General features: G+C 37.8%; 1 pseudogene; it reads right to left on the reverse strand.

Annotated features, from left to right (window-relative positions):
- Positions 1-216: 216 nt before the first annotated feature.
- Positions 217-605, reverse strand: LOC143667774 (mth938 domain-containing protein pseudogene; annotated as a pseudogene).
- Positions 606-8587: the final 7982 nt, after the last annotated feature.

Here is an 8587-nt window from a genome sequence, read left to right on the forward strand (position 1 = left end):
AACCCAGGCTGATGGGGCTGAGGTCGATTGGGGTCACTCCACATTTGTCAACAGTGGCAACTGGAAACATTTATTTTTGTTTCTTTGCATGGGCAGGCACTGAAAAACGAACCCAGGTCTCCAGCATGGCAGGCGAGAACTCTACCACTGAGCCACCATGGGCCACCCTAGAAACACTTTTTTTTTTTTCTCATCGCTTAGTGATTTATTCTCCTCTCAAAGCTCCACCTCGCAGGTAGAATGAAAGACACCTCCCACCCTGACCCCTGGGGCATCCAAGGCATTATACTGTTTTACTGCCGGCTCTGTCTGCAGGACCCACATCAGTGCCTTGTTTCTCGAGGTACTCCACAATTGATAGAGGCACCTTCAAGGCTTCCCTCATGCTTCGGCCAGTCACAAGGTCTGCACCCCCTTCTCGATAACTTCCTCCACATCTGCAGCCTGCACGCCAGGAGAATGCTCAGTTCCTGTTCTCTCCATTCCCAAGCCCGACTGCCCCCTGGCCATGCTTTGCAGTCCGTATGGGTTTTAGTTGAGCCTTGTACTTTCATTTGCCCCCAGGAGAGAGAAGCAGTTTCAGGGGAAGACATGAGGACCTAACAACTTCTCTCTGAGGAGTAGCATTCTTAAATGCCTTTTAGAAACACTTTTAAACTTTATTTCCCTTATCTCATTACAAAATGAACACTGTATGTTACACACCAAACATTTTTTTCATTCAGCAAATACGTACAGGCTTTCATGGGTTCCTTTTCATGTGGACCAGCGCTGTCCGCCCGAAACACAAAGCAAGCCACAGACATCATCTAAATGTTTTTTAATAGCAACATTTTAAAAAGTAAGAAGAAATAGGTGAAATTCATTTCAGGAATATGTTTTACTGAACACAATATATCCAAAACAGTGTCATTTCAATGTGTAGTTGAGTTCATAGACTATTAATGAGAAATTTTACATTTCTTTTTCATATGACTTCTGAACACATCCAACCAGTTTTCTAGTGCTCAGTGACATGTGTGGCTAGTGGTTTCTACCGTAGACACCTCAACTCCATAATTTAGAAAGTTGAAGTGTCTGGAGACAACCACCCTTGACAGCTAAGTGCACAGTCTTCCAGATTTTTCCTACAAAAACACAGAGATGGATATATCTGTGAATTATTAGTTGCAGGTGAAAGGGGGCCCACTCGAATGGGCCTGAGGGAAAGGAAGTGGTGTGGTGGTACCTGCTGACTCATAACTAAAAAGGGTGCAGGAACCATCTTGGGGTATGGCCAGATCTAGGGTCAAACATTGTCATCAGCACTCAGGATGGCTTGCACGTTCCCTCATTATTGTTTGCTGTTGTTGTTGTTTGTTTTTAATGTGGGAAGGTAAGTACAACACAAAATCTTCCATTATAACCATTTTCATGTATAAAATTCAGGGCTATTAATTACATTCACTTCATTGTGCTACCCTCACCACCATACGGTACTAAACCTTTCCATCAGAATTTTCCCAAAGAGAAATTCTGTACCCATTAAGCTATAGCCGCCTCCTTCCAGCCCACTGTAGCTCTAATCTACTTTGTCTTTATTTATTTGCTTAGTAAGATATTTCATATAAGTGAAATCATACAGTAGTTGTCCTTTTGTGTCCAAGTTATTTCACTCAACGTGTCTTCAAGGTTCATCCTTCTTGTAGATGCATCAGTACTTCATTTCTTTTCATGACTGAGTATAACAGCCATTGTGTGGATGGACCCCATTTTGTTGATCAGTCATCTGTCAATGTACACTTGGGTTGCTTCCACCTTTAGGTTATTGTGCATGATATTGCTATGAACATTTGTGTACAAATATCTGCTTGAGTCCCTGTTTTCAATTCTTTGGACTATACACCTAAGAGTGGAAATGCTGGATCATATGGTAATTCTAAGACAGTTCAACTGGTTTCCACTGCAGCTGTACCAGTTCACATTCCCACCAACAATGTACAAGGTTCTTAATTCTCTGCATCCACACTAGCACTGGTTGTTTTCTTTTTCTTTCTTTCTTTTTTTTTAAGTAACAGCCGTACTAGTAGATGTGAAGTGGTATCTCATTGAGGTTTTGATTTGCATTTCCCAAATGACTAGTGATGGTGAATATCTTTTCATATACTTGCTAGCCATTTGTGTATCTTTGGAAAATTGTCTATTCAAGTCCTTTTGGGTTGTTTGTCTTATTTGTTGTCAAGTCATACCAGTTCTTCGTATATTCTAGATATCTTATCAAATATATGGTTTCCAGATATTTTCTCCTATCTTTAGGTTGTGTTTTCACTTTCTTGATAATGTGCTTTGAAGTACAAGAGTTTTTAACTTTGATGAAGTCCAATATCTTTTTTCTTTTGTTTCTCAGGCTTCTTTGGTGTAAAAGTTTAAGAATCCATTGCCTAATATAAGATCTTGAAGATAACCCCCTGTGTTTTCTTCTAAGAGTTTTACGGTTTGGGTTCTTATATTTAGGTCATTGATCCATTTTGAGGATATCCCGTTGTTCCACCACTATTTCTTGAAGAGACTTTCTTTCCCCATTGAGTGGACTTAGCACCCTTGTTTAAGTCATTTGGCCATAGACGTGTGGGTTTGTTTCTGAACTCTCAATCTCTTCTGCTGCTGCTTTTGTCTGTCCTTATGCCAGTACAGCACTGCTTTGATTACTGTAGTTTTGTAGTTAGTTTTGGGAAATCAGAAAGTGTGAATCCTCCAGCTTTGTTCTTTCTCAAGATGTTTTTGGCTATTTTGACATTCAATATAAATTTTATGATTCACTTACTTCTTACTGCAAAAAAGGATGCTGGAATTTAAAAAAAAAAAAAAACTTTTTTTTTTAAACATAACATCCAAACATGGACATTCTTACCATACGATCATTACATCCTTGGTATATAATCAATAACTCACAATGTCATCACGTAGTTGTATATTCATCACCATGATCATTTCTTAGAACATTTGTATCAATTCAGAGAAAGAAATAAAAAGAAAAAAGAAAAAAACTCATCCATACCATACCCCTTACCCCTCCCTCTCATTGACTGCTAGTATTTCCATCTACCGAATATATTTTAGCCTGTGTTTCCCCTATTTTTTTCTATATCCCTTACCACTCCCTTTCATTGATCACTAGTATTTCAATCTACTAAATTTATTTCAATATTTGTTCCCCCTATTATTTATTTATTTTTAATCCATATGTTTTACTCATCTGTCCATACTGTAGATAAAAGGAGCATCAGACACAAGTTTTCACAATCACACAGTCACACTGTGAAAGCTATATCATTATACAATCATCTTCAAGAAACATGGCTACTGGAACACAGCTCTACATTTTAAAATCAGGCACTTCCCTACAGCCTCTCCAATATATCTTAACTAAAAGGGTGATATCTATATAATGCATAAGAATAACCTTCAGGATAACCTCTCGACTCTGTTTGAAATCCTCAGCCATTGACACTTTATTTTATCTCATTTCTCTCTTCCCCTGTTTGGTCGAGAAGGTTTTCTCACTCCCTTGATGCTGAGTCCCAACTCATTCTAGGATTTCTGTCCCATGTAGCCAGGAAGGTCCATACCCCTGGGAGTCATGTCCCATGTAGAGAGGGGGAAGACAGCGAGTTTGCTTGTTGTGTTGGCTGAGAGAGAGAGAGGCCACATCTGAGCAACAAAAGAAGTTCTCTCAGGGTGACTCTTAGGCCTAATTTTAAGTAGACTTGGCCTATCCTTTGTGGGGTTAAGTTTCATATGAACAAACCCCAAGATTGAGGGCTCTGCCTATTGCTTTGGTTGTCCCCACTGCTTGGGGGAATATCAGGAATTCTTCAGAGGGGAAAGTTGAATTTTCCCCCTTTCTCGCCATTCCCCCAAGGGAACTTTGCAAATACGTCTTTGTTCACTGTTCAAATCACTCTGGGATTTATCGGGGCATCACACTGGACAAACCTACAAAATCTCATGCCCTACTCAAGGTTCCATGTACTTATGGTGTTCAGTTAAACTGTCCACATAAGTTATATTAGGAAATGCACTAGTCAAACTATAAATTTTGTACCAAATAAACATTTTTTGCTTTAGTCTTACATATAAGTTAAAATTTTAAAATATGAATTACCATCTATTTTCGATACCCTACAAAACTGACATTCCTTCCTCATGCAAAAATATTTTTTAATTTGTACATTTAGTCACTATCATTATACACTCTAGGCATTCCTAGATTATACCATCTCAGTCTTTATTGTCTGTCTTTCCTTCTGATTTCATTTGTGCCCCCAGCCCTCCTCCCTCTATCATTCTCACATTCAGCTTCATTCAGTGTACTAGCATTATTGTATTACAGTTAGGTAGTATTGTGCTATCCATTTGTGAATTTTTACAATCAGTCCTGTTGCACAATCTGTATCCCTTCAGCTCCAATTACCCAATATCTACCCTATTTCTGTCTCCTGATGGTCTGTTCTTTTTTTTTTTTTTTTCCAATTTTCATTTTATTAAAGTACAGTTATTGTATTAAACTTTTTGGATTTCTACATAAGGAAAATACTGGTCAGCTTCAGATACTGTGTAGAAAAATTAGCACTGTAAAAAACAAATATAAATCCATAGCTGGGTTTTGTGGCTAAAAGGAAAAAATAATTATTAAAAGTTACCCAAATCCTAACCACCTCAGAGACCATTATAAACAGTAGTAGACTTACTACACATACTACATTTCAAAATTTTAATAAAGCAAAATATAACCACATAATTTGGCTACAACTAACTGGTTTCAGAAAAGTTTAAAGAATTAACAATTTTGCAAAATTTACTAGCTAAGGCTTTAACACTTTTGTAGACTTTTTTTTTTGCACAAAGTGAGAAAACTTAAAATCTTTAATAAAGGAAGACAAACAATCCTCTTAAATTTTTTATAAATACTTCTCACGACATATATATTATATATCTACTGTAAAGCTTTCGTTACCTGAGAGAATTTCTCAGGATCTTTTACCCCAAAGGATTATCTTAAAGAATTCTTTCCTGATGGTCTGTTCTTAACTGAAATTCTCCAAGTTCATTCACTAATGTCAGTCATATCAGTGAGACCATACAGTATTTGTCCTTTTGTTTCTGGCTAATCTCACTCAGCATAATGTCCTTAAGGTCCATCCATGTTGTTACATACTTCATAACTTTATTCTGTCTTACAGCTGCATAATATTCCATCGTATGTATATACCACAGTTTGTTTAGCCACTCGTCTGTTGATGGATATTTGGGCTGTTTCCATCTCTTGGCAATTGTAAATAATGCTGCTATAAATATTGGTGTGCAAATGTCCATTTGTGTCCTTGCCCTCATGTCCTCTGAGTAGATACCTAATCTACTGGTTTGAAAGGAAGTATGCCCCCTAGAAAAGCATGTTTTAATATAAATCCCATTTCATAAAGGTAGAATAATCCCTATTCAATACTGTATGTTTGAAACTGTAATCAGATTATCTCCCTGGATGATGTGATTTAGTCAAGAGTGGTTGTTAAACTGGATTAGGTGAAGACATGTCTCCACCCATTTGGGTGGGTCTTGATTGGTTTATTGGAGTCCTATAAAAGAGAAAACGTTTTGGAGAATGGGAGATTCAGAGAGAGAGAGAATGTTACAGCACCACGAAGCAGAGTCCATAAGCCAGCAGCCTTTGGAGATGAAGAAGGAAAATGTCTCCCGGGGAGCTTCATGAAACCAGAAGCCAGGAGAGAAAGCTAGCAGATGATGTCGTGTTCGCCATGTGCCCTTCCAGATGAGAGAGAAACTGTGACTGTGTTTGCCATGTGGCTTCTCACTTGAGAGAGAAACCCTGAACTTCATTGGCCTTCTTGAACTAAGGTATCTTTCCCTGGATGCCTTTGATTGGACATTTCTATAGACTTGTTTTAATTGGGACATTTTCTCGGCCTTAGAACTATAAACTAGCAACTTATTAAATTCCCCTATTTAAAAGCCATTCTGTTTCTGGTATATTGCGTTCCGGCAGCTAGCAAACTAGAACACCTAGCAATGGTATTACCGGATCATATGGCAATTCTATATTTAGCTTCCTGAGAAACTGCCAAACTGCCTTCCACAGCGGTTGTACCATTTGACATTTCTACCAACAGTGGATAAGTGTGCCTTTTTCTCAACATCCTCTCCAGCACTTGTCGTTTTCTGTTTTATTCATATTGGTCATTCTGGTGGGTGTGAGATAATATCTCATTGTGGTTTTGATTTGCATTTCCCTAATAGGGAAGTTGAGCATCTTTTCATGTGCCTTTTGGCCATTTGTATTTCCTCTTCTGAGAAGTGTCTGTTCATGTCTTTTGCCCATTTTGTAATTAGATTGTTTGTCTTTTTGTTGTTGAGTTGAACAATCTCTTTATATATTCTGGATACTAGACATTTATCTGATATATCGTTTCCAAATATTGTCTCCCATTGTGTAGGCTGTCTTTTTACTTTCTTGACAAAGTTCTCTGATGCACAAAAGTGTTTAATTTTAAGGAGTTCCCATTTCTTCCTTTCTTTCTTTCTTTAATGCTTGTGCTTTAGGTGTAAGATCTAGGAAACCACCTCCTATTATAAGATTTATAAGATATTTCCCTACATTTTCTTCTAAAAGTTTTATGGTCTTAGACCTAATGTTTAGGTCTTTGGGGATGCTGGAATTTTGAAATGGATTGCATGGAATCTGTAAATCAATTTGAAGAGTATTGCAATCTTAACAATATTAGGTCTTCGTTTCCATTTGTTTAGGTCTTTAATCTCTTTCAGCAATATTTTGTACTTTCAGTATACAAGTCTTTTACATCCTTGGCTAAATTTATTTCTAGATATTTCATTCTTTTAGATGCTGTTGTAAATGGAATTGTTTTCTTAATTTCCTTTTTGGATTGTTCATTGCTAGTGTATAGAAACGCAACTGATTTTTGCATGTTCTCTGCAACTTTACTCAATTCATTAGCTCTCATACTCATAGCTTCTTGTGGATACTTCAGGATTTTCTATGTATAGGATCATGTCATCTGAAAATAGAGATAGTTCCACTTCTTCCTTTCCAATTTGGATGCCTTTCATTTCTTTTTCTTTTCTCATTGCTCAGGCTAGAACTTCCAGTACTTTGTTGAACAGAAGTAACGAAAGCAGACATCCTAGTCCTATTACTTAACTGATCTTAGGGGGAAAGTTTTCAGTCTTTCACCATTGAGGATCATGTTAGCTGAGAGTTTTTCACATATGCCCTTTATAATGCTGATGGACTTCCCTTCTATTACTAGTGTTCTCAGTGTTTTTATCAAGAAAGGGTGCTGGAGTTTGTCAAATGCTCTTTCTGCATCCGATTGAGATGGTTGTGTGATTTTTTTCCCTTCATTCTATTATGTGCTATTACATTGATTACTTTTCTTGTGTTGAACCACCTTTGCATTGCTGGGATAAATACTGCTTGATCATGTTATATAACTGGTTTTATGTGCTGCTGGACTCAGTTTGGTAATATTTTGCTGAGGATTTTAGCACTCAGGATCTCTTCCTTTCTCCATGTTCTTCTGTGCCAGCCACACTCTCTCTGTGAGTCTCTCCCCCATCAACTGCAGATTTCCATCCTCCTAGCTTAAATTAAGAGAGATTCTCTTTCCTGAAGTTCTGAATAAATTCTTGGGATTGAATTTCACAACTCTGGGTCAATCGCAGTGGGCTCCAATAATGCTTAGCTGTGCCAGGTCTGGGTTATGTATCCAGCCCCTGGTGTCAGGGATGGAGCTGTGACCTCAGGGTCGAATTCAAGATGCTTTTACTAGAGGGAACGTTGGGTGGGCAAAAACAACAGAGAGTCACTGTATTTGAAGAATCACGGCTAAAAACAAGAGACATTTATTCTCTAGTTCTGGAGGCTGGAAGTCCTAAATCAAGGTAGCAGCAGGGTCATGCTCTCTCCAATGATTCTAGGGAAAAATCCTAAGGGCCCACTCTACTCCAGTATAACCTCATCTTAACGCTAATTAAATCTGCAACAATGCTACTTCCAAATAAGGTCACATGCTAACGTACTGGAGGTTAAGACTTCAACATTTATTTTAAGGGGTGAGTAAGGACATAAGTCAACCCATAACATCCAACATACTTGGAATACATTATTTATTTAAGATGTTTATGTAGCTGAGATCATCATTTGCACACTGACTTGCAAACAACATGCTTTTTAAACTAAATTTATTTCAGATGTCTTTCCATGTAGAACAAATAGCTACTCATTAAAAAAAAATTCCCTCTGGCTTCCGATTGTCAGACCTCTAATGATAAATATCTACACTGTTTCCTGTCTTCTGCTACCACAAACACGTGTGTACATGAAACTTAACTGAACTGTGAAAGTTCTTCTGTGAGAAATAGCCATAGACATAGAAGTCCTGGCCAAAGGACGAACAAACTTTAAATTGTGACCGATATTGCCTAACGGACCCCTAACCAAGATGTACTAATTTATATCATACCTGTCAAGAAGGAGAGTGCCTACTCTCCACCACCACCCCCTTTGCTCTAT

This window comes from Tamandua tetradactyla, chromosome 23 (assembly GCF_023851605.1).
Source record: "Tamandua tetradactyla isolate mTamTet1 chromosome 23, mTamTet1.pri, whole genome shotgun sequence".
NCBI lineage: Eukaryota > Metazoa > Chordata > Mammalia > Pilosa > Myrmecophagidae > Tamandua > Tamandua tetradactyla.